Raw genomic sequence first — 27,832 nt, forward strand, 5'->3', positions numbered from 1 at the left:
TCAACTATGCCATTTCCTACTTGAACTGTGGGGTTAGTCATTAATACTTCTAACCTTCTGGGTATTTTTTTTTTCTTTTTCATTCTTAAAATGATGGATAATAAATAGTGTCTAATGGCAACTGCTTTTAGGACTAAGTGACTTAAAACCCATAGAAAAGCATGAGGTCGATATATATAAAGTATTAAAGACATGCTAGCTTATATTAGAATTTAATCCCAGGTGGCACGAGAGGTAAAGAACTCCCTGTCAATGCAGGAGACATGAGACCTGGGTTCGACCCCTGGGTCAGGAAGATCCCCTGGAGGAGAGCATGACAACCCATTCTAGTATTTTTTCATGAAGAATCCCATGGACAGAGGAGACTGGCAGACTATGGTCCACAGACTTGCAGAGTCAGACATGACTGAAGTGACTTAGCACATACTCACTGCTATGATTTTTGTACACGAATATTCATTCATGTGCTCATTCAAAAGTCAGTGACCCTTACTTCCAAATTACTTTCCAAAATAGTCCAATTTATAATCATTAAAGTTACTCTTAAGTGTTAGGTTTCTTTATCAATACTAAAACTGTAAATAACTCATTGAGAAAATAACATGGTTTTGAGGGCCGTTGGAATTCACATCCTTTTTAGATGCAAAAACTATGCCCATGCATCAGAAAACATTATGTGTATTTGATTTTGATTTCTTTTTTTTTTCAAAATGAGATAATCTGAGTTTCATCAGATTGGTGAGCATTTTATGTGCGTATATCTATGTCCTATTTTCTTAAGGAAGGGAAACAATAGTACTTGTAAATCACAGGAAGCTCTGTATCTCAACAAAGGTAAAGAACCGCAAGTATAAACATTGCTGTTGCTGTGCAGTCACCCAGTCATGTCTGACTCTTTTTGACCCCACGGACTGTAGTATGACAGGCCTCCCTTTCCCCCACCATCTCCCAAAGTTTGCCCAGGTTCATGTCCATTGCATCGATGATGCCATCCAGCCTTCTCCTCCTCTGACACCCTCTTTTCCTTCTGTCCTCAATCTTTCCCATCATCAGGGTCTTTTCCAATGTGTCGGTTGTTTGCATCAGATGAAAAAAAATACTGGAGCTTCTGTTTCAGCATCAGTCCTTCCAATGAGTATTCAGGGTTGATTTCCCTTAAGATTGACTGGTTTGATCTCTTTTGATCTCTAAACACAACCTTCCTCAAATATGGGACCTGCTCATCTGCTTAAAGAGCTTCAAGCAGATTTTGTCTTCTTTCTCTGCGACAGGTATCTTATTTAGTGTAAATACATAGAATATTTCATCCTATTTCCTTTGGCTTATATTGTCTATAATCTTTGTTAAAAACTCAAAGTAAAGAGTCAAAGAATCTACTCAGTAATATTCGGATAATGACTATATTATCATTTGGAAGCTCACTTTCAGTTCAGTTCAGTTCAGTTCAGTCGCTCAGTCATCTCCAACTCTTTGTGACTCCATGAATCACAGCACACCAGGCCTCCCTATCCATCACCAACTCCCGGAGTTTACCCAAACTCATTTCTATCGAGTCGGTGATGCCATCCAGCCATCTCATCCTCTGTCGCCCCCTTCTCCTCTTGCCCCCAATTCCTCCCAGAATCAGGGTCTTTTCCAATGAGTCAACTCGTCGCATGAGGTGGCCAAAGTTTTGGAGTTTCAGCTTCAGCATCAGTCCTTCCAATGAACACCCAGGACTGATCTCCTTTAGGATGGACTGGTTGGATCTCCTTGCAATGCATTCATTAAGAAATGTAATAAAAATTCATTCAGTTTAGACACATGTCTGAATTTTTTTTTTTTTTTTTGCCTTTTGACTAATTACATATAATTAGAAGACACTGAAATACAGAGAATGACACAGTTTACATGTATCTTGCCCTTTTGAGGCGGCTGCATACATGTGTGCGTGCTAAGTCGCTTTAGTCATGCCTGACTCTGTGACCCTATGGATATAGCCCATGAGACTCCTCTGTCCGTGGGATTCTCCAGGCAAGAATACTGGAGTGGGTTGCCATGCCCTCCTCCAGAGGATTTTCCCAACCCAGGAACTGAACCCACATCTCTAGCACCTTCTGCATTGGCAAGAAGGTTTTTTACCACTAGGGCCATATGGGAAGCCCTTTAAGGGGGCTGCCAACTATATATTTGGAAAGTTCTAATCAAGAACCAATTAATTTTAGGTACAAGTATATTTAATATTCTATTTTTCTGTACCTCCATATGGCCAGAAAGCAGAAAGCCTTGAAAGCTGAATATCCTGGGGGCACTTAGGATACTAAAGATCAACTAGTAAATAAAAACAAATAAATCTAAATAAGTTACTCTTACCTTTGGGTTTTGGATTAAAACAAACAAACAAACACAATCCTCAAATAGGTGAGCTTTTCACTAAGTTACTTGCATAAAATCTTTTAGAGGTTTGATTACTTTCAAGAGAAAGATGTGGCCTCTTCAAAATGACTTTCCTTACCCTTCCCTCTCCCAGGGGCTTTCTGGATTTTAGATAAGAATGTCAGCTATGTTAATGTGAAAGCTGCTTATAAAAAGGGTCAGATTAAAGGTCTAAAATGCAAATAGCTATTGAAAAGTAAGCTGCTGGACATTTACTCTGCTTATCTATTTCAACTAAGACTTGGGCAAGCATCATTGGTAAGAGAAAGTAGACTCTTATCTATTCCATTTAGAGTTCTTGTTGAATTTTATTACTTGTTTCCAATCTTATTTAGTTGATATTATAAAGATACAGTCCAGGGAAAAGATTGTAAGTGAAAAGCAAAACACGAAAATAAGGAGAGACTTATGGAAAGCTAGATGGGAGACCATTCATTGGTCCCGAATTTCAGCTCACTAGCAATTTGAAAAGAAAATCATGAAATAATAGAATGAGAGACATTTCCAGGAAATCAGTGACAAGTTGCTCATTTCTAGAACCACCTCCACCAAGCTGAGAATTTGGAGAGCAAACACTGACTCACCAGACAGTGACTTGGAAGCGAACTTTTGAATAGAAATTTAATATAATTTGGAACAAAAAACACAAAAAGTTCCACCCTAACTTATTTGATAAGATAATTTAAGTTAATTAAATAAAAATGGGCCACCATATTACTAGTGAATTACAGAGTGAGAGTCTCTCCAGGGTCTCAGATTCCTTCTATTTCTTTACATTTATAACTGAAGAAAGTGTCTTATGAAATATGCTGAGTAAGTCAGGTTTCCTGCCCTTTTGACAATATCAGAGTACTGCCTTGTATGTGAACCCAAGGGAAGGTGAAACAAGACTTCCACTCAGGATTTTACCACAGCTTCTCCTATTTTAAAAGTAACAATTTTTTCTCCCCCTAAGCCATGTTCCTTTACTAATGAGCAGAGGTTACCACAGGGCCTTGGAAATGAATCACACAAATATAAGTAGATACTTGCTCAAAATGATATTATTAAACTAGCCCTACAGTAGCTTTAAAGCCCTCCTAAACTCTGAGCTTTTTTATGCATAAAGACCACTACTGTTTTGTTTATTTATTCTCAGTGCTAGGGATATCCAACAAATATTTGTTAAATGAATAACTAAATCTTCACAGATGCAAAATACACAGACCCTGTCCAGGGTGAATAATCACATTTGTCTCTTAATTTTAACCGGTTAAAAACTAGTGACCACGTGCTTCTATTAAATTATTCCTATCATGTTTACATGCTTTCATAGTTTTATATATTTATATCATCATAATAGCTTGGTAAATTTTCCCCATCCAACTTGATCCAATAAAAATAGTCTTTTAAGATCCAGTAAAAATACTCTTAATTTAATTCTTAAATGTTACCTAAAACATTTAATTGTTCATGTTCTAGGTAACAATTACAGATAATATGATTTTTCAACATAATTCAACTATTTTATTTTTCCTTTATTCTCTTCATTAGAACAATGTCAACACACACACACACACACACCTGCCCCCATGCACACATACACACACATACAAAGAGACACACATTTTGAAGAAATATTTAAGATTAATTCTACCCTGCATTCAGGGAAACAGAAGCAATGAGTGTGAATATTTGCATACACATTGATTTGAGGTTTTCTAATAAATATGAACTTCCTGATGTTCAAGCTGGTTTTAGAAAAGGCAGAGGAACCAGAGATTAAATTGCCAACATCTGCTGGATCATGGAGAAAGCAAGAGAGTTCCAGAAAAACATCTATTTCTGCTTTATCGACTATGCCACAGCCTTTGACTGTGTGGATCACAAAAAATGGTGGAAAACTCTGAAAGAGATGGGAATACCAGATCACCTGACCTGCCTCTTGAGAAACCTATATGCAGATCAGGAAGCAACAGTTAGAACTGGACATGGAACAACAGATTGGTTTCAAATAGGAAAAGGAGTACGTCAAGTCTGTATACTGTCACCCTGCTTATTTAACTTCTATGCAGAGTACATTATGAGAAACGCTGGGCTGGATGAGGCATAAGCTGGAATCAAGATTGCTGGGAGAAATATCAATAACCTCAGATATGCAGATGACACCACCCTTATGGCAGAAAGTGATGAGGAACTAAACAGTCTCTGATGAAAGTGAAAGAGGAGAATGAAAAAGTTGGCTTAAACTCAACATTCAGAAAACGAAGATCATGGCATCCGGTCCCATCACTTCATGGGAAACAGAAGGGGAAACAGTGGAAACAGTGTCAGACTTTATTTTTGGGGGCTCCAAAATCACTGCAGATGGCGACTGCAGCCATGAAATTAGAAGACGCTTACTCCTTGGAAGAAAAGTTATGACCAACCTAGATAGCATATTCAAAAGCAGAGACATTACTTTGCCCACTAAGGTCCGTCTAGTCAAGGCTATGGTTTTTCCTGTGGTCACGTATGGATGTGAGAGTTGGACTGTGAAGAAAGCTGAGCACCAAAGAATTCATGCTTTTGAACTGTGGTGTTGGAGAAGACTCTTGAGAGTCCCTTGGACTGCAAGGAGATCCAACCAGTCCATTCTGAAGGAGATCAACCCTGGGACTTCTTTGGAAGGAATGATGCTAAAGCTGAAACTCCAGTCCTTTGGCCACCTCATGCGAAGAGTTGACTCATTGGAAAAGACTCTGATGCTGGGAGGGATTGGGGGCAGGAGGAGAAGGGGACGACAGAGGATGAGATGGCTGGATGGCATCACTGACTCGATGGAGGTGAGTATGAGAGAACTCCGGGAGTTGGTGATGGACAGGGAAGCCTGGCATGCTGCATTTCATGGGGCTGAAAGAATTGGACATGACTGATTGACTGAATTGAACTGAAGGAAGGGCCAATATTCATATTCAGACAGTTCTTGCCTTTGGATTTTATCACATGGTGAAGCATAAGTAAACAGGATTAGGGTACATCATCTTCACTGAGTAAAACTCATGATTATTGGGATGGTATTGGGCAAGGCTTGGAACATAAGTACTAAGCCACATTTACTTAAAAAATGTAAATTATTACATGCTTCCATAACACTATTTACAATTTAAATAATTATCAGTCTTTCATTCTGTTGTAGAAAAAATTAAATATAAAATAGAAAGTTTTCAATTGCTAAGAGATTTGTGTGGTTTTTCACAGTTAGAAATATAATAGAATATTTAAAAATATAAAACCTCCTTTAATTCTACATGTAAACATATATGAAGCATTCCAATTCAGATACTATTTTCAGATATGCAAAATTATTTTCCATATTTGAAAAAAAACATTGTGTATGTGGAAAATTTTCAATTGCTAAGTGATTTGCAAGGTCTTGCAGGCTTAGAATTATAGCAGAATATTTAAAAATGTAAAACCTCCTTTAATTTAACATGTAAACATATATGAAGCATTCCAATTCAGATATGGATTTCAGAGATGAAAAATTATTTTCCATATTTGAAAAAACATTGTGTATACAGTTTATCAGATCAATCATGGTTGTATATTGCTACTGCTACTGCTAAGTCACTTCAGTCGTGTCTGACTCTGTGCGACCCCATAGACAGCAGCCCACCAGGCTCCCCTGTTCCTGGGATTCTCCAGGCAAGAACACTGGAGGGGGTTGCCGTTTCTTTCTCCAATGCATGAAAGTATGTCAGGGTCCAATTCTATGATTTAAAACAAAATGTTTTCTAGATGTCAGAGATATTTTATTTTCTGCAGAGAGGCCAGACCTATAGATTTATTGGAATAATGAGTTTCATTTTATTATCGCATCATTATTATCCAAAATCACCATGAAGTCCTCATAATGTACTTCTACACATTCCAACAAGAATTAGCCCCAGTAAAGAGGTTTCTTTTCTTTGGGGATTTAATCATTGTATAGTTAAGAAAAGTGCACGTTCTTATACAAGTCATTCTAACAGTCTCCAAATGATGATTTCCCCTCACCCCCCAAGTTAGGCTGCTTTTCTCAGTCTTTAAATTAACATCTTTAAAAAGTTATTCTATATTTAGACAAAGATTGAATATGTTTTTTATATCTCATAAATCTCTTTTTAGAAGATATTTTTGCTTATATTTTTAAGAGTCATTTTAGATTCACAACAAAATTTTAAAAGTACAGTGATTTTCCAAATACTCCCTTCCCCTATGCATGCATAATTCCCCCATTACCAATATTCCTCACAAAACTGGTATACTTGTTACAACTGATGAACCTACATGAATACATCATAATCATCCAAAGTCCATACTTTACTTTAGGGTTAACTTTTGATGATGAACATTCTATGGGTTTGATCAAATGAATAGTGACATGTATCCACCATCGTAGCATCATGCAGAATACATTCACCGAACTAAAAATCCTCTCTACTCTGCTTATTCAACCCTTTCCTCTACCAATTCCTATGTGTGGCAACTACTGAATTTTTTACTGTCTCCATGGTTTCGCCTTTTACAGAATATCATATAGTTGGAATCCTACAACATGTAGCCTTCCAGATTGGCTTCTTTCACTTATTAATATGCATTTAAATTTCCTCCACGTCTTTCTATGGTTTGATAGCTCATTTATATTTAGCAATGAATAATATTCCATTCAGTTTATGTATCCATTCACCTACTGTAGGACATGTTTGTTGCTTCCAAGTTTTGGCAATGAATGAATAAAGTTACTGTAAACATCTGTGTACAGATTCTGGGTTTTGTTCTGTTTTGTTTTAAACAGAAATATTTGTACTCATCCTTAAGAATATAACAAATTAATATATATTAACAATAGATTCAACCAATCTTTAAGTATAAAGGGCCAAATATGAGAATCTTTCCACCCTCCATCTGTCCCCTATCCTTAGTTTCACAGCACTAAAGTTAACTACTCTTAACATTTGCATTACATATGAGCCAAACATGAGTAAAGATATTTTTAGAGTAGCAGGGCAGTTCAAGAACAAATGAGAAAAAAGTACTGAGATCTTAGGAATTGTTTTCAATGTGTAAAATAATTATATTTAAACAGTTTGAATTAAAGAACAATACCTAAAATGTCCAGGTATATTATATAGCTAGATCTACTCTATTAGTACTCTAGTTTACACAGGTATATCCTAGAAAATATGTGAGTTTTAAAGATTTATCGTCTGGACATATGTAGTTTGCCTAATGTAGTTTCTCTATATATGTTCTAAAAGAATACTTAATGAGAAAATAAGATCATAGACTTTTCTTAGCAAAACATAACTGGGGTCAGCTTCATTTTTAAATAACTAACTTACAAGTTTAAAATAGATGACACTAACATATTTTTTTTTAAAGATTCTCATTCTTCCTAACTTTTTAAAAACTAAAACTATAACTCAAGATAATGTTTTTAGGAAACCAAGGGTCATCAACCAAATATATATATTTTTAATTCACCTTCTATAATTTGGTAATATTGAAGATTAATGCTCATTTTTAAAGTTAAGTATTAAACATTTGAGTAATGTTTTAAAAGGAGAAGAGATGAAAATAACTATATGTTTTTGATAGTTAATGATGGAATAGACTCACAAGTTTCCTTTTCTCTTGGAATCTATTTATTTTGCTTTAACTGAAACATTCCCTCCCTGACTTATCAGTTCATGGGTTCTTAATAACTCCAACAACTTTCCAGGCCTGAAGAGAATTCTTAGTTCTTATTCTACAGTTCACCTCATCATTTGCCAACCATATTTCAACAAGCTACTGTATGACTTTTCATCTCCTGCTTCAAAATTTTCTGTGGTTTCCCTTCTTTCCTTGTAGAAGTTTTACAAATAAATCTTCAGGGTATTAAAGCATAATGTCTTCTTTTGAAACCTCAGAAAAATAGTTATATACAGTAAAGGATTGACTTTCTTGCTACATTTGGGAAGAAAATATCAAATAAAGGAGAACATTTTAGCCACAGAAAAGTAAATTTAGCTTAAGAAAAAATATTTAAGGTGGAGAGTCTGTTTAATTTCAGAAGTTAAGAAAAACATGTCAAAAATAAAAGTCTAACAAGAAAACATTAATTATATTTGTTTCATAATGACTCCAAGTATATTATTGAACATATATAATTATCCAAATAAAGTGTTTCAAGCTATTCTTTTTCATAAATGCAGGAAAAAAAATGATTTTCCAAAAGTAATGAGATGTCTATGGTGATCTTCATAACCCCAGCTGTTTTACCTCTTGACCTCACAACATGCTTCACTCTCATCCACAGGCATTCTCTTTGTACCTCAAATATGCCAGCTACTCTCAGGAGCTTTAGGCACTCCTGTATCCTTCTCCTGTGACTTTCCTTCCCCAAGTAACTGAATATCTACACTGGTGACATCTCACTATTCAGGATTTAGCTCAAATTTCATTTCCTGACTACATTCTTTAATTAGCTTTACTAACATTGATTTGCTTTCTATAATTTTACTCTGCGTTTTACTGTTTTAATAGCAATTGCTATTTTCTAAATAGCTATTTCTAAATAGCAATCTAAATTTCCTAAAATTTTCATGATCATTTGATTGTCTTTTGCCTGTATTCTCCCTAGAGTTAACCTTTATGTTAGTGGGATCTTTTTATCATGTTCCCTTTCTATAGGCCAATTCCAGAAAACCACATGTCACATAATAGATATTGAATAAATATTTTAATAATTATTTAATTTCATTAATGGTTCTATCAACTCCCCTTGACTGGGCATGGATGATTGAGCATTTTGCAAATAGAAGGACTTTATTTTCTTGGAGTGCAATTATCTTTTCAATGTTAGCATCTCCAGTAAGTTAAGTATTTAATTTGAGTAAAGTACCTAGGTTGAATTTCCATTATGGGAAATCAGTGCCTTCTACTGATTGTCTTTTCAATATTATTGTAAAGTCATCTCACAAAGTAAACCTAAATTAATAAAACTAATTCAATAAATATATATTTTTCTCATACCTATTATATGCCTACAAAGCTCTAGGGACTGGGATATATCATTGGACATAATAACAACAATACAATATTTTTGTTTCATGGACCTACTATTTTAGAAGGAAGAGACAAATAATTAAATGAAAGATAATACATTCATAAATGTTAAGAGTGTATAGAAAGGTGACATGTAGAAGCAAATGAGTGTGATAAATAGTTTCAGGGTCAGGACAGGCTGAAATTTTAAAGAGAATGTTCAAACCAGGTCTTATAAAGGTGAGAGACACATATAGAGATTCCGGACAGAAAGAATTGCCAATATATACGTCTTAAAGTAGCGGAAAATGCCTGGGCGTGTGGAGAAACAGCAAAGAAGATTAGTTTGACTAGAGTTGCATCAGTGAGGTGAAGAGATGAGTAGGAGGCAAGGGGTGTGTGTGTGTGTGAGAGACTAGATGATACAGGACACTGTCAGCTACTGTAAGAACTCTAACAGATCTTATTGAGAGTGAAATGGGATGTCTCAGTCACCACCATGGGATTCAAGCCCGGGAAACTTGAAGGCAATCAGTGCACCATACATAAACAAGAGGACTGGAAGAGCAAATGACCTAGCCACACCTGAAGGGGGACGGAAATGGCAGATCCTGGACACTACACTCAAAGGCAGATGGTCCAAACAGATTAAAAAAAAATGGGGCTAGTCAGCACCATTTAACCCTTAGCTGGCACTCCAATTGACCCTTGATAATCCCCACTGACACTGGATATAGGGGGAAAAGCCTATAGAATTCCTAGTCGATACTGATGCCATTTACTCAGTACTGAACACCAGTTCAGGCGAACTTGATCACAAGACTTGTAAAGCTATGGGTGTATCAAGGAAAGCCCAAGAACGGGCATTCATAGATCCATTAGGCCTACCTGACCAGGGCCTTTTTAGACTATGTCAACCAGCCTATAACTTCACTTTTTCTGTAAAGAAACCCACTGGGGAGTACCCAAACGCACAACAAAAACAACACTTCTAGACAGTCCTGCTCTAAGGATTTAAAAATTCTCCCACCAGATTCTGAAAAACTTTAAAGACCTAACCCTCCTCTAGTATGTAGACAACATTCTGATAATCAGACTACTAAGGAGGCCTCTGACAAAAACAATGTAACCACCCCTAATCACTTAACTAATAAAGGATATAAGGTGTCCAAGAAAAAGGCCCAAATATCATAAACTAGGATGACCTATCTAGGCTTCATTTTCACATAAAGCCAGAGAAGCTTACACCAGAAAAGGAAAGAAGCCACTTGCAGCCTTGCCTTTCTAAAACTAGAAGACATCTTAGGAGATTCCTCGGACTGGCTGAGTTTTGCTGCATCTGAATTCCTGATGCCTAATAGCTAGATCTCTACATGAAGAGTTGAAAGGAAAGAATGATGATCTTGTGAATAAAATTTAGATATTAAGCAGCCTATAAAACATTGAAAAAGCAATGTCTTCAGGCTCCTACCCTGGTCCTCCCAGATTTAGCTAAATCCTTTGACCTTTACATTCATGAGAGAAGGGAAATCGGCCTCAAAAACTGGGACCACTTTTCTTGGTGGTTGCTTCTTTCTCTATAAACAATTAGATCAAACTGCTAGGGATGGCCTCCTTGCCTACAGGCAGTAGCGGCTATTACAACCCCGCTGAAGGAAGATGAAAAATCAATGATCAGTCAGTCAATTACTATATGGACTCCACAGTAGGTTCCGGTGTAAAAAGTTCTAAATGGATGGCTATTCCCCAGAAGGTCCATTCAAGGTCAGGTTATGCTTTTCGACAACCCAGTGGCTACCATAAAAACCTGTCACACACTAAATCAGGCCACCCTACTACCCTGGGACCCTGAAGTATGACTTTCTAGGAAACATAGGCACATCTATTACAGATGTCTTGACTTGACCAAGGAAGTGAGTCATTCCTAAACACTGAAGAGGAATGGTTCACAGAGGGGAGAAGTTTCACGAGAACGGGGAAAAAGCCTGGTGCAATACACAGTGACCTCCCAAATACAAGTCATAAAAGCAAGAACCCTATTCTCAGGGACTTCTGCATAGAAAGTAGAGCTGATAGCCATCACCTGCGCCTTAGTGCCTGCGATAGAGAGTATCTTAAATGTTTATATGGATTCCCCAAATGTGTATAACATCATACCTGTGTGTAAGTGCATGCTAAGTCACTTCAGTCGTGTCTGATTCTGTGTGACTCCATGGACTATAAACCCGCCAGGCTCCTCTGTCCATGGGATTCTCCAAGCAAGAACACTAGAATGGGTTGCCATGCTCTCTTCCAGGTGATATTCCTGACCCATGAACACATCTCCTGCATTGAAGGTGGATTCTTTCCTGCTGAGCCATTGGGGAAGCCCATAGTTACTTCAGAGAATTAACAGATGAAACCCGGCTTAAAGCATGTTGAAGCTCTTAAAAGCAGTTCAGCTTCCAAAAGAGGTGGCAGTGATTCCTTGTAGGATTCACCAAAAAGGGGGGTCAGAGATAACCAAAGAAAACAACAGACAGGTGTAACTGCTAAAAGGGCCACCTTGAGCCAGTGACCTGGCAACTAGTCCTCCTCACACCTTAAAGGCAAGGTCCATCCAATTACTCTCCAATCTGCACAAAGGGATAATTAGGTAAAACCACCAAATTGGGCTTCAATCTAGGAAGCCATGGGTGTCTAGTTAATGAATATGGGCCATACTTCTTTCCCTAAACTGCAGCTTGTCAAGCCATCAGGGAGGTCCAAAAAGTGAGGAAAGTTCTCAAGGAATATGATGACCAGGTACTGCCCACGCCCATCAACCTGGGCCTCCACCCCTTCCAGCCAGGAGATGGGGTGTACCTAAAAAACCTGGAAAATAAGCAACCCACAAAGTCAGCTCACCCCTAAGTGGAACAGATCCCATTTAGTGATCCTAACCATCAATTCTTCTCCAAAGTTGCAGGGGTGTTCACACTGGATTTAAGAGGGCCCCCAATCCCCAACCTCCCAAGAGACAACCTTTGGTAATGAATTCCCTTGACTAATCATGTGATTCTCTCTCTTCTTCAGGCTTCTCTTCTGAAAAACAACCAAAATGTAACCAGGGATATTCAAGTCACAGCAGTGACCTCAACCTCAGGACACACTTGCCTACAGACAATAAACCTAGATACCTTCATTTTCAGAAATTTGACATGTGATCATTATTCCCTTGATAATATTTGGGCATGCATCTTAAATTGTCTGGTGTCCTTTGTCTCAAAAAGGTTAGACAAATTGTGGTTGCTGAGGGGTACAGTTAGGGCTGAGTCCTGGTGACCATCAAACCCATCTAAGAACAGCTGGAAAAAGTTCTCCTCTACTTGGGTTATGATGATGCCAACACTTAGCCAGAAGATGTTACAGACATCCAAACTGTGCCCCTTGGTGCCCCTCAAGAATGAGGAGTGCATCTCATGTCCATTCTCTGTGTCTGCATCTCTATTCCAGCCTGCGAATAGGTTCATTGGGAGGGAGGCTTCAGAGAAAGGGGTAGGTATATGTATACCTACAGCTGATTTACATTGTTGTGCAGCACAAATGAATACAAGGTTGCAAAGCAACTATACTCCAATTAAAAAAGAAAAGAAAAGAGAAGAATATGACACTCTAGAGCCCAAAGCCGAAACTGCTGAAGCCCGAGCTCTGCAACAAGAGAAGCCACTGCAATAAGCAGCCCGTGCACCCTGCTCACCACAACTAGAGAAAAGTTTGCACAGCAACGAAGACCCAGGGCAGCCAAAAATAAATAAATAAATATCTTAAAAATTCCAGGGGAACAAAACTAGAGTCTGGGTAATAGAATCAAGTCTAACCTTTTTTCCTTTGTGCTTAGTCTAGTTTGACTTGCTCACAGAGTGCCCCACATAGAGAACTGTAATCTGGCACTTCAGAGCCAAGTTCCTGGAGAGAAACGGCTGTGGTAACTACACCCCAGCTCTTCCAGCTGTATGAATAAGCTCCGTGGAGGACCCTCAATTCAAGATGTGCGGGCAGGCCATGTGCAGAGACGCTGCGTGGGGCACTGCAATCTACAGCCTCAGCCTACAGCAGGGATGCACTTGCCCCGCCCCTGTGGAAACTCTGGTCCCTCCTGCTGACCCGATCCCTTTAAAGCAGCCCTGCCCAGGACTAGTGTTGGTTGCTCAGTCGTCTCTGATTCTTTGCCAATTCATGGACTGAACCCCATAGTCTCCTCTGTCCATGGGATTCTCCAGGCAGGAATACTGGAATAGGTTGCCATTCCCTTCTCCAGGAGATCTTCCTGACCCAGGGATTAAACCTGTCTCTCCCGCATTGCAGGCAGATTCTTTATCATCTAGCCACCAGGGAGGCCCCTGCCCAGGACTAGAGATGCAGACGTAGAGACACTTGTGGACACAGTGGGGAAGGAGAAGGTGGACAAATTGAGAGTAGCATTGAAACATACACATTACCATATGTAAAATACCTAGTGGGAAGTTGCTTGTATAACACATGGAGCTCAACCTGGTGCTCTGTAACATCCTAGAGAAGTGGGATGGGGTGGGGGGTGGGAAGGAGGTTCAAGAGGGAGGGGATATATGTATACTTATCAGTGATTCACATCGTTGTATGGCAGAAATCAACACTTTGTAAAGCAATTACTTTCCAATTAAAAATTAAAAAAATAAAATAAAAGCAGTGTTGCCCCCAGTCTCTCTGGATAGCATGAAGCTCTAGATATTACATCGCTCAAAGAAAAAACCTTCCCTTTGCTTCTGAGCTGATCTGGGTCATGATCTATTGGCTTGAAAGACACAGGGAAGAAGGTCCCTTACTGGGGAATGACTCAGGAGGGTTAGTAATGGAAACAGGGAGACCAATTAGGAGCATGTTTACAGTAATTCTGGAGAAAGATGGCTATGGCTCAGATCACAGTATTTTGATCAATCCTAACAAACTTAATATAAGCAAGGTACTGTTTGAGGCACTTTGTTCTTAAGAAGAAATGCCAAGAATTCGTAACTAATTTGGTGGGTGTAGTAGGAGATGGAGGTGGTGTATTGATTGATGAACAGCATTCATTCCCATGAAGAAAATTTTGGCATAGCAATATGTTGGAAATAAAAGAGAGAGAAAGTAAGTGCAAGCAGGACAGAAAGTTATATAAGCCCTTTCCACACGATTCTACTCGTCTCACTTGCCACTATCAGATAAATTTTCCTCAAGTACAATTCTGGTTATATCTACTTTCTCCTCAAGGAATATGTAGGACCTTTTATAATCCATAAAACAAAGGCCAATTTTGTTGAACTAGAACCCACAGCTTTGGGTTAAACAATCTTTCTATATTATTTCTTCTACTTTTTTTCCTCATATCTCATGATTCTGTGAAAAGCAATAATCTCTTTCCTTTTACAAATCCCAAGACTTTCTATTTCAATATATTTTTGTCTAAATAGAAACCTCCTTTCTTGTGACCTTCCTCCTTATTGTTTATCCTGTTTCAGGCCCATCTTAAGTGGCACCTCCTTCTTGAAGCCCTCTGTGATTACCTTCATGTGTTTACCTACCACCTTATTTTAAGTAAAATTGTTTAATGGCTCCTTATTATTTTTCAGATTGTAGTATCAATATTCACTCAGTGTGCTTAATTTAATTATATGTAGGAATTTTAAACAAGCAAAAGGATGCAATTTTATTCTACCCAGAACAAATCTTATAAATTTGAACATATGATAAAATGAAATTCTATGAAATTAAACTAAGATGAAATATGTTACATGTTTAAGATCACACAGCTAGCACATGATTGAAGTGGGGATTTTATTATTATATTACCATATCACTATACTATTTATAACATTACTTGGTGATCTGAAAATAGTTTCTCAAGACTGAAATTTTCTTTGTATATAGGAGTAGAAGGGGATAAGGCTGGGGATATAGGACCAAAGCGACAAGTAACTTAGTGAAGTTACTCAGTCGTGTCCGACTCTTTGTGACCCCATGGACTGTAGCCTACCATGCTCCTCTGCCCATAGGATTTTCCAGGCAAGAGTAGTGGAGTGGGCTGCCATTTCCTTCTCCAGGGGACCTTTCCAACCCAGGGATTGAACCTGGGTCTCCCGCATTGCAGACAGATGGACGCTTTACCATCTGAGCCACCAGGGAAGCCCAGACAAGAAACTTAAATGCCACAGATTGTTTAGATTTTATCCTGAAGTAAGATGGGTAGAAATGGAAGGGTAACATAAAAGCTCTTCCTGTGTCTGTCTGGCTTGTGCCCTGCACAAGGCCTCATGACTCCATGGATATCATTTTATTAGGCATGTTCACACCATAGACATGTCCTACCTCTGTGAGAGCTCAGGAGTCGGCAGGAATAGTGCTAGCCCTCACAATGAGAGATAACCCTATACTCTATAGCCTTACGCTGTACATGCTGTCAGGCACACACTCGGAAAAGCATGGACACATAGACTCATTGGCACAATCAGTGATATCAGATACTCCACGTCTGGGCCATCCTTTGAATATCTCCATGGTTCCTTTTATTTCTTCCTGCTGTAAATATGGTGTTATGTGGGATGGAAGTAGGATGTGGAGTGTGCTTATTGCTGATAGTATGTGTGATTCTTCAAGTGAGAGGCATTGTGAGCAGGCAAGTCTGGGCACACGTGGAAATATGGTCCCTGAGAAGCTTCCCAGCAGCAGGATATTATACTGTGCAATAATATTCTAAGTTTAATTAATATAAGCATATATATATTTGCATTTATTTGCCTATACTTGAGAAAGGAGAGCTTTCTTTAATTCTCACAAAGGTACCAAATGGACTAGAAGTTTTTTTCAGGTAACATAATCAGAGGCTAACTCTATTTAGGTCTTTTAACACCTTCCACAAATATGTGTTAAGTGCTTGCTTTGAGTTCAAACAATAAACTTAGAGATGGTGTGAAAGATGGAGTATGTGGAGTTTACAATGTTCAGCAAGAGAAGGTAAAAGGATATCACAGAGTATAGGTGACAAAACATGGGAATAAAGAAGAGGGTCAGATTCCCTAGATATCTCAGGGCTAAATTTGACAGACTCTGATGGTTATATTGATTAAACATGTGGTTAGGAAAGGGTACAGAGAAACTGCAGATATGCAGATGACACCACTCTTCTGGCAGAAAATGAAGAACTAAAGAGCCTCTTGATGAAAGCGAAAGAGGAGGTGAAAAAGTAGGCTTAAAACTCAAAAAACAAAGATCAGAAATGAAGATCATGGCATCTGGTCCTATCACTTCATGGCAAATAGATGGGGAAACAGTGGGAACAGTGTCAGACTTTATTTTTCTGGGCTCCAAAATCACTGCAGATGGTGACTGCAGCCATGAAATTAAAGGATGCTTACTCCTTGGAAGGAAAGTTATGACCAACCTAGATAGCATATTCAAAAGCAGAGACATTACTTTGTCAACAAAGGTCCGTCTAGTCAAGGCTATGGTTTTTCCAGTGGTCATGTATGGATGTGAGAGTTGGACTATAAAGCTAAGCACTGAAGAATTGATGCATTTGAACTGTGGTGTTGGAGATGACTCTTGAGAGTCCCTTGGACTGCAAGGAGATCCCACCAGTCCATCCTAAAGGAGATCAGTCCTGGGTGTTCATTGGAAGGAATGATGCTGAAGCTGAAACTCCAATACTTTGGCCACATGATGCGAAGAGCTGACTCACTGGAAAAGACCCTGATGCTGGGAAAGATTGATGGCAGGAGGAGAAGGGGATGACAGAGGATGAGATAGTTGGATGGTATCACCGACTCAATGAACATGGGTTTGGGTGGACTCCAGGAGTTGATGGACAGGGAGGCCTGGCGTGCTATGGTTAGTGGGGTTGCAAAGAGTCGGACATGACCAAGCAACTGAACTGAACAGAGAAAGCAGGGGATTAAAAAGAGAGAAGTTAAGGATCTCTAAAATTTTAATTTCCTGTCTGCAGTCTTTGGGGAGATGATAGCAAAATAAAAAAAAGCAGGTTTGATGGGCAAATAGATACCATGATTCACTTTTAGACATACTGCACTTATACGTATGGATTACATATGTACAGGAGAATATGTGTATTTCTATGTACAAAGAGAGAGCTCTGTCTGAATTAATCATTATACTTTGTATATAAAAACTACTAAATACTGCCAAATTAATGAAGTATCATGATGTTTTATATTATATGTTGCTATGAATATTTTCTGAACAGCTGTTTAAGCAAGGGACTATATTTCACTCTGGGAGCTGCAAAAAATAATCAAATTTCATTTGAGAAGTGAAAAGTTAAAAATCACAAAATAGTGGTAGTAACAGCAACAAAAATACTTCTAAGACATACTGAGCATTTGTCATGTTCAAGATACTTGGCAAGCAATACATAAAATTATATAAATTTTCTTTGATTTTCACAAATCATTTTACAGATAAAGACATTAAGGTACAAAGAAGTTTGAAAACCTTACCAAGGTCACTAAGTTTAAATAGAACTGAGTTTTAAATGGAAATTAACTTCTGAACCCTGGCTCCTAAACTTTAACATATATCATTGTACATATAATAAAAAGAAACATTGGAATGTTTGCCAAATCAATGATAAATAGCATAAATGTTATTTTTTTACTTTTAATTTTTTAATGTTTCTAATGTTTCTAATCTTTTCTAAAAAAAAAAACAACCCTGTATTTTATATTGAAATAGAGTTGATTAACAATGCTGTGTTAGTTTCAGGTGTACAGTAAAGTGATTCAGTTATACATACACATGTATCTATTCTTTTAAAAATTATTTTCCCATTTAGATTATTTCAACCTATTGAGCAGAGTTCCCTGTGCTATATATAGTAGGTGCTTGTTGGTTATCTATTTTAAATATAGCGGTGTGTACATGTCAATCCCAAACTTCTAATCTATCCCTCCCCCTCACCTTTCTCTCCTGGTAACCATCAATTCATTCTATAAGTCTGTGAGTCTGTTTCTATTTTGTAAATAAGTTCATTTGTATCATTTTTTCCTAAATTCCTCATATAAGCAATATCACATGATATGTGTCTTTCTCTGACTTATTTCACTAAGTATGATCATCTCTAGGCCCATCCATGTTGCTGCAAAAGGAATTGTTTCATTATTTTTAATCAATAATATTCCACTGTATATATGTGCCACACCTTTATCTATCTGTCTGTTGATGGATATTTAGGGTACTTCCATGTCTTGGCTATTGTAAACAGTGCTACACTGGGGCACATGCATCCTTTCAAACCATGTTTTTCTCCAAATATACACTCAGGAGTAGGATTGCTAGATCATAGGGAATTTTTTAGATTTTTAAAGAACCCCCATATTGTTCTCCATAGGGACTAGACTAATGTACATTCCCATTAATAGTGCAGGAGTGTTCCCTTTTCTCTGAACCCTCTTCAGCATCTATTGTTTGTAGCAATTTTGATGACAGCCATTCTGACTGGTGTGAGATGATATGACGCTGCAGTTTTGATTGGTGTTTCTCTAATCATTAGTGATATTGAGCATCTTTTCAGGTGCTTCTTGGTCATGTGTACATATTAATATAAATGTTATTAAGTTAGAGGAAGGAGATGAGTGGGAGATAATCTAGATAGATTTCTTAGGATACAAGGTACATGAAAGTTCAGTTTTTTATAGAACTGGTCATATTGACGCTGCATTCCAAAGTAAGGAATATGACAAAAACAGCGCTATGAATTCCAAGTTAGATATGGATAAAAGAATAGAGCTTTTGTCATTGTCAAAGTTTCAAATTTGGTTGGCATTAGTTGAACGTAAATTGTTACAAGTAGTTTGAGGCCCATAATAAAGAGCTTTGTATTTCATGATAAGAGATTAGATTTTATCCTGTGAGCACAGTGGAAATAATGAAAGTTTTAGCAAGCAAATGACAAATGGATGCAGTGTTTTAGAAATCTGCCAACAATGCAGGAGATGATGGGAAAAGAAGAAGAGCTGCTAAGGCCAGGAAAGCTATACCAATGACACAGGAATTTATTGATTATAGATGTAATATCACTATGGTTAAAGAGAAATGGACAATGAAATGCAAGACTAGGAAAAAGAAACAATGAGACTGGTGACTTCATGGAGGTGTTAAAAGTATACAGGAAATGGAAACAAAGCAGGAGAAAGGAGTCTAAAAATGCTAGAAAGTCTGTAGAATTGAATATTATAGAAAGAGTAAAAAAAAAGATGAAATAAAGGATAATTTTGAAAGAATCAATTTTACAATTTTACATGATGGAAAGATATCTGGGGATATATATATATATAATATACACACATATATAAATTTACATATTACATTTACATGTTACATTTACATTTATATATATACATTTATACACACACACACAGACACATAGAGCTCTAACTTCTCATCTCAATAATCCCTCACCCCATTCTTAGAAAATAGCCATACCTCTTTATTTGCAGACCTAATCGTCAAAAGGAAGCCTTCTAATTGCTTGGAACCTATCTCACAAACTGATATGCAAGCATAACTCTCCTTTTCTCCTTGTCTGGAAAATCTTTCCTACCTTATCTATAGCCTGTGTTTCCGGTTGTATTTTCCAGAGGCTTCACTCCATAGATTTTCTTTTCTTTCTGCGGTTTTCAATCTCTCCCTTTCCTTTTTCTACCTCCCATTTATATTTCAACAGACACAAACTATTTCCATATTAGGATAAACAGCATGAAATAAATCCAGATACCTAACCTTGATCTACCACACCCTCATGAAACCCTTCCCCTTTCAGTACAAGTCTGTTGGGTTCTTTTATTTAAAACAGCTTTTGATGATGCAGTCGCAGGAGTGGATACACTGAGTGAAGAAAGCTATAAGGACTCTACACTTATCATGCAGTTGTTATGTGATAATCTGACACTAAGGACTTCAGACATGCAGGGTGATGGTGAAGGGCAGAATACAGAAGCACTGCAGGATGTGGAAGCTAAAAATCAGTGAGATACAAAAGCCAACAACAGAAACCATCTCTGACCACCCTAGACCTTCCCATCTCACCCCTCTTGGAAATTCCCCCATTGTCACTGAGAACCACCAAATCTGACTTTTACATTTGGTCTCAGTATTTAAGTTCCCTCCCTGTGGGGTTTTTTGCTTTTTCTTTTTTTTAACAGTTTTCGAAAGTTCTTAAAGGCAAGAGTGAATGTCTGGATTTTACTGGTCCCAGCTTTTAGGTTCTTTAAGAACACTAACAGGACTGCATAGAGGTTTTTGCAGCACCACTGTACAGTCTACCAGATGTGGCGAATCACCGTTAGAAATGGAATTACACTTGAAAATCATTAGAATGTTACGTCATGCAAGCATCTAAGAGAGAGGCTAATCACACTATAGAGGTATATGTGGTATTATTTTCCCTTTTTCTAATTGTTTAAAGTGAATTTTATACCAATGCTTAAAATTAATTGGATGTTAGCTTGAGGTGGTAAAAGGTTGTTTGGGGAATTTGTTGTAATGGCTTTGCTGTAAAAACAAGTGTTTCAAACTCTGCTGAAATGTTGCTGAAAAGCATGGTGCTGGTAACAGCTCAACAATCTGTGGCTGTTCATTCTTGTCCACTTTTCCTGTCCCTCTGAAACAGGTTAGCATTGAAGGTGGAATGGAAAAGCCTGCATGCGTGTTCAATTCCTTGTTTCTCCTCCTTCCCTCTCCCCCTGGGCTCTGCCTCTCCCCTCCTTCACTGACTCAACCTCTTTTATTCAGTATGTGTAACTTGAAGCTAATTCTGTATCTGACTGGAGCCACAGATACAGAATCTGTATTGTTCTTACTGAAACACAGCATGTATTAACATTAAGCTTGAGGAAAACAAACCTATATTAAAAATGACAAAAAAAAGTCTAAACACTTACTGTCCAAGGTGAACACATTTCACCTACCTTCAGCTTACTTATATTTATATTAATTACCATTTATATTTCCCTGTCATAATACCTCTGAAACTGCCCTCCACAAAGTATCACATTATTGACTTACTCCTAAATGTGTTCAGTTCAGTTCAATTGCTCAGTCATGTTGGACTCTTTGCAACCCCATGGACTACAGAGTGCCAGGCTTCCCTATCCCTTATCACTCCTGGAGTTTGATCAAACTCATGTCCATCAAATCAGTGATGCCATCTAACCATCTCATCCTCTGTCATCCCCTTCTCCTCCTGCCTTCAGTCTTTCCCAGCATCTGGGTCTTTTCTAATGAGTCAGTTCTTCACATCAGGGGGCCAAAGTATCAGAGCTTCAGCTTCAGCATCAGTCCTTCCAATGCATATGCAAGACTGATCTCCTTTAGAATGGACTGGTTGGATCTCCTTGCAGTCCAAGGGACTCTCAAGAGTCTGCTCCAATACTACAGTTCAAAAGCATCAGTTCTTCAGTGCTCAGCTTTCTTTATGGTCCAACTCACACCCATATATGACTACTGGAAAAATCATAGCTTTGACTAGATGGACCTTTGTTGGCAATGTCTCTTCTTTTTAAAATGTTGTCTAGGTTTGTCATAGCTTTTGTCCTAAAAGTACAGAAGACTTTTAGACCATATTTCATTTGCTTTCTTAGTAAGATTTGATACTATTGACCTGCTTTTCTTTTGTGAAGGAGTTTCATTTTAATCTTGTAAAAACACAATTGCCTGCATCTTATTCTATGTTGTTTACCCCTTGGTCTCTTTTTAAATCTGTGCCTTAAAAGTTCGTGATGCTGGGGGCATAGTCCTTGCACCCATCTTTTCTAAATCTGCCCTTATTATCTTGTCTATTATTAAATCTCCCCTTATTATCTTGTCTATCCCTTTGCTTTTGCTTACCATCTGTATGTTGAGGAATCCAATAGTATATTTTTCTATCCCCTTTCCTTCACCTAAATTCCAGAATCACATATGCTCACTAATTTCATGAAAACAAGTTCTGGGTTTTCTAATAGGCATCATATTCCAACTTGTTTCATAGAAATAAGTTCTGGATTTTCCTATAGGTATCACATTTGCCCAAGTCAAAAATGTTTACCCACTGTGGCTCAGCTGGTAAAGAATCTGCCTGCAACCTGGGAGACCTGGGTTTGATCCCTGGGTTGGGAAGATCCCCTGGAGAAGGGAAAGGCTACTCACTCCAGTATTCTGGCCTGAAGAATTCCATGGACTGCCTATAGGGTCACAAAGAGTCAGATACGACTGAGTGACTTTCACTTCACTTCACTTCACACTATATCAATTAATCATTGAGTCTTGCTTTAAGAATATTATATATCCAGGTAATTTGGAATATAAATAATTTCTATGAACCTTCAAAACATAATTTTAAAACTACTGGCAATTTTCTTGGACACAGCAATTGTCCAAAATTTGTCCAAATTTTGGAGTTTCAATCTGTTTTGGAAAAATCCCTAGAATTATTCTTTTATTATATAAATACAAAGTGATTTCTCATACATTGTTCTTGGGAAAAAACTGTGAATTTTCTACTGATCTCTTAAGTAGTGACTATGACTTAAAACATGGGAGTGCTTTTTTAGTAGAACTGTTTCCTTGAAGAGTGACAGAAATATTTATTATTTTGGGTTTATGGGACTTTCCCCCTTTTATTCTAAATATATATGTTGACAGTACTATCTCTGAAGAGTATTATTCATGGAAGCATTGAGGGGTGGGTGATGGTGTATGTGTGTTTGTTTGCATGTGTGGTTGGGGTAAATGCACACATCAGTGCCTATAAGTATATCACGGTAAAGAGTTACCTAGAGGAGATAGGAAGCAGAGATGAAAGATAGTAGCAAAAAGGTAGAGAAATATCTTCACCCCATGTAGTTGACATGATCCTAAATGAAAGGGCCATATTCCCTTTCTAGACTGAAATTTGTCATGTCCCTTTATTCTACATGGAGTAAAGTTCTTTGCTTAAGAGGTCCCACATCCTTGTGATTTTACCAATAAATATTTTCTCTTCCTATCTTGGTCAGTTTAAAGTGCTTTAACAGAATAATATAGACTGAGTGGTTTAGATAAGAAAAATTTATTTTTCACAGTTTCAAAGGCTGGAAGACTGAGATCAGGGTGTCAATATGGACCTGTTCTTGGTGAGGGCCCACCTTCTGATTCACAGGCAACTACCTTCTCCCTGTATCCTGACGTGACAGAGAGAAAATGTTCTGGTTTCTTCATTTCTTTGTAAGGGCACTGATCCCATCATGGGGTCTCTATCCTTTTGACATAAACATTATTTCTCAAAGACCCTACCTCCAAATTCTAACACATTGGGGATTAAGGTTTTAGCATATACATTTGGGGAAGACACAAACATTCAGTCTATAGCAGCTACTATTTTTAATGGCTATACTACAGTCAGAAAAAAAGCAAAACAAAAAACTTTTGTTGATTAGGACATCTTTTCCTTAAACATTTTAATCATTGATGAAGTTTTATTGAGATTTTCACTCAATTGTCCTGGAAACGTAATCAATGGACAGGAGAGCTCAGTTCCAATACAGGCTCTGTTACTAAGCAGAGCCACTGCGTAAGTCATTTAGTTTTCGGATGCTTTAGTTTCCTCTTTTAAAAATAAGGATATTTAGCTGGATGGTTTCTAAAAAATTCTTCATTTATAAAGTTCTGATTATATGATTGAAAAATGTAGCATGTACCATGCAATGGTTGTTAAAATATGTTATCAGTGCAGTTACTTTACTTTAAAGCTCCCCAAAATAGACACTTTTAGCAATAAGCATTTCAAAAATCATTTTTAAGACAACAATATTTTAAAAATATTTTTTAAAAGGATCTTAAAGAGTAAAGAGAAAGCTGTTTTTTAATTTTTTTTCAAACTTACACTAATTGCTGGAAACTCTCCTTACACCAAAAAAGCCAGGAGTCCTGCAGGCTATACTATTAGTCCAATCTGTGCTGTTAAATAATCCCGTAAGCACAGTGCTGGTAGGGGGTCTGTATGCCTCTTTGTGATGTGGCACTGGAAATCTTATAGGATTCTAAGAATGAGAAATAATTGCCTTTTAATGCCAGTGCAGTCTTTAGCAGGAATGCCAAGGAGAGAAAACAGCACACAGCAATTTGCTAAGGATGAATATCCTCTCAGACAGGGGCATATGATCACTTGAGCTTTTCTTCCACCAAGATGATTTCCAGCCAAAGCATAAAGTCCCCTCTAAATATTACTGAATGATGTTAAGTCAACAATTCAGACTTACACCAGAAATATATGCTGCTGCTGCTGCTAAGTCGCTTCAGTCGTGTCCGACTCTGTGCAACCCCATAGATGGCAGCCCACCAGGCTCCCCCGTCCCTGGGATTCTCCAGGCAAGAACACTGGAGTGGGTTGCCATGTCCTTCTCCAATGCATGAAAGTGAAAAGTGAAAGTGAAGTCGCTCAGTCGTGTCTGACCCTCAGCGACGAGATCTAAATTAATAATATATTTTTCTACTGCATGTATTCTCATACTGTGCATCAAAGACAGTTTCCTGACTGAAAGGCTATATGTTGTAGGCTTAGAGACTATAAACTGAACAATAAACAAATCCACACATTTTCTTCTCATAAGCCACCTTTCTCCCCCTAAGATACCCCAGTCATGTTTTCCAAAACATATTTTATAAACATTTCACAATCAAAGCTGACAAAGATATTAACATGCCTTAGTGGCTATGCTCAAGGCTTTCACGTGAATAAGTAGACTATACAAAAATCAAGTGAAAGCTGAGATGTTAGCATTAATCTAAACTGTCCAGTTTGTCAGTAAAAGTCTTTGCTCTAGGTTGGTGGGGTATAGTAGCTCATAAAAGGCAAGGAACATTTAAAAAAAAATACAAACTCCATGTTTACATATGCATTAAAAAAAAACTAGGAAATCTCTGATGATATACAAGGTATACAAGATGAAGGAGTACTTAGCATAAGTATGCAGGGCTGGGAATAGGATAAGCATAGTAAAGTACTCAACTTGGGTGCAAAATTTAAGAGAATAGCAAAACCTTCAATTATCAAGGTATATCTAATGTGATATTTTTAAAATAACAATGCCCAAATTCCATGATACAATCTAAAAAATTAAATAAAAACAATGTGTTACAGATTTTTTCACTTTCAGTTCAGTCTCTAGTATGGTTTGGCTTTTTTCTTGTTAGACTTTGAGGCTTAAAAAAATTCTGAATTTAAGATAAAAGCTTCAGTGTAACATTCTAGTATTGCTCTATTTTGGCACTAAGCACATTTTGCAGATGTAGATTAGAGTCTGCCTCACTTACGTTCTAAACGTATTCCTTATGTCTCTTCAAGTGTATGCTAAGATCTTCAAGGCAAGAATCATGTCTTCTATTTCATATGCTGTGTTACACATGCAATGACTGCATGATTAATCCTTATTAATAAACTGGTTGGATTAAATGTTTGCTGATAATATAGCTTTCCCATTAATTCTTAAGCTCTCTTTTCAATATACCAAAATAAATACAGAACAAAATAGATGTACTTTGAGGGATAAGAATTTATATTATGATATATGTTTTGAATATTTTGAAATGTATTATGTTTCATCCTTTTTCAAAAGAATATAAGTTGGCTGTCAAATTATATAAAAGTACATCAAAGCTGCATATTGTCACCTTGCTTATTTAACTTATATGCAGAGTATATCATGTGAAATGCTGGGCTGGATGAAGCATAAGCTGGAATCAAAATTGCCAGGAGAAATATCAATAACCTCAGATATGCAGATGACACCACCCTTAAGGTAGAAAGCAAAGAACTATTGAGCCTTTTGATGAAAGTGAAGAGGAGAGTGAAAGAGTTGGCTTAAAGCTCAACATTCAGAAAACTAAGATCATGGCATCTGGTTCCATCACTTCATGGCCAATAAATGGGGAAACAATGGTAACTTAGAGATTTTATTTTTCTGGGCTCCAAAATCACTGCAGATGGTGACTGCAGCCATGAAATTAAAAGATGCTTGCTCCTTGGAAGGAAAGTTATGATCATCTTAGAGCATTAAAAAGCAAGGACATTACTTTACCAACAAAGGTTCATCTAGTCAAAGCTATGGTTTTTCCAGTATCATGTATGGATGTGAGAGCTGGACTATAAAGAAAGCTGAGCGCCAAAAACATTGGTGCTTTTGAACTGTGGTGTTGGATCCGACTCTTGAGAGTCCCTTGGATTGCAAGGAGATCCAACCAGTCAATCCTAAAGGAAATCAGTCCTGAATATTCATTGTAAGGACTGATGTTGAAGCTGAAACTCTAATACTTTCAATACTTTGGCCACCTGATGCGAAGAACGGACTCATCAGAAAAGACCCTGAGGTTGGGAAAGATTGAAGGCAGGAAGAGAAGGGGACAACAGAGGATGAGATGGTTGGATGGCATCACTGACTCGATGGATATGAGTTTGAGGAAGCTCTGGGAGTTAGTGGTGGACAGGGAAGCCTGGCATGCTGCAGTCCATGGGGTCCAAACAGTCAGACATGACTGAGCGACTGAACTTACTGACTGTACTTTTGTGGAAATAACAAGGAAAAGATTCTATTTCCAATTTATCAATGTAACCGAGATAGATTATTTTTTGAAAAAGTGGTTTACTGGGAAGTATAAAAAAAGCAGATAGTGAGATAACAGAAAAATAAGCTATGAAGTGTTTAACTTACATATTTCTAATGGTAGTTTCTTTTTAATAGAAAATAAAAATATGGTTAGCCTAAAAATATAGGTTAAGTATGTTTTAATTTGTATCAAATGTAAATCAATGTAAGAGAACAATGAAACTTCTAAAAATCAGATATGGACTATGTCAGTCAATCATTTGACTATCCTTTCATTTCCTTTTGCCAATTAATTTTTCTCATGTTTTACTTATATATAATTATAACTATGACAGAATCAGTAAGACTTTGTTTACAAAGAAACATCTATTGTTTTTGGAACATGCAGGAGAGATTTCCTACTTAAAGTTTTCTATCATTGGAGATACCTTATATACCTAGCCTCTGCCAAATAGGTACTCTGCCTTTACACTGATGTTCATAAATTGCCTTAAGTCCTTTTATTTTTTGTGGTATATAGTTTTCCATAGCACATATTCTAGTGTATCCATATGATGGCTTAATTCTGATTTGAATTGTGTCCCCAAAATTTGTATATTGAAGAGCTAATCCCCAGTATCTCAGAATGCGGTGTTAGTTGGCAACAGTGTTTTTATAGAGAGGATTCTAGTAAAATAAGGTCATTGTTCAGTTCAGTTCAGTCATTCAGTCATGTCCGACTTTTTGCAACCCCATGGACTGCAGCACACCAGGCTCCCCGTTCCATCACCAACTCCCAG

Source organism: Budorcas taxicolor, chromosome 4 (genome assembly GCF_023091745.1).
Source record: "Budorcas taxicolor isolate Tak-1 chromosome 4, Takin1.1, whole genome shotgun sequence".
NCBI lineage: Eukaryota > Metazoa > Chordata > Mammalia > Artiodactyla > Bovidae > Budorcas > Budorcas taxicolor.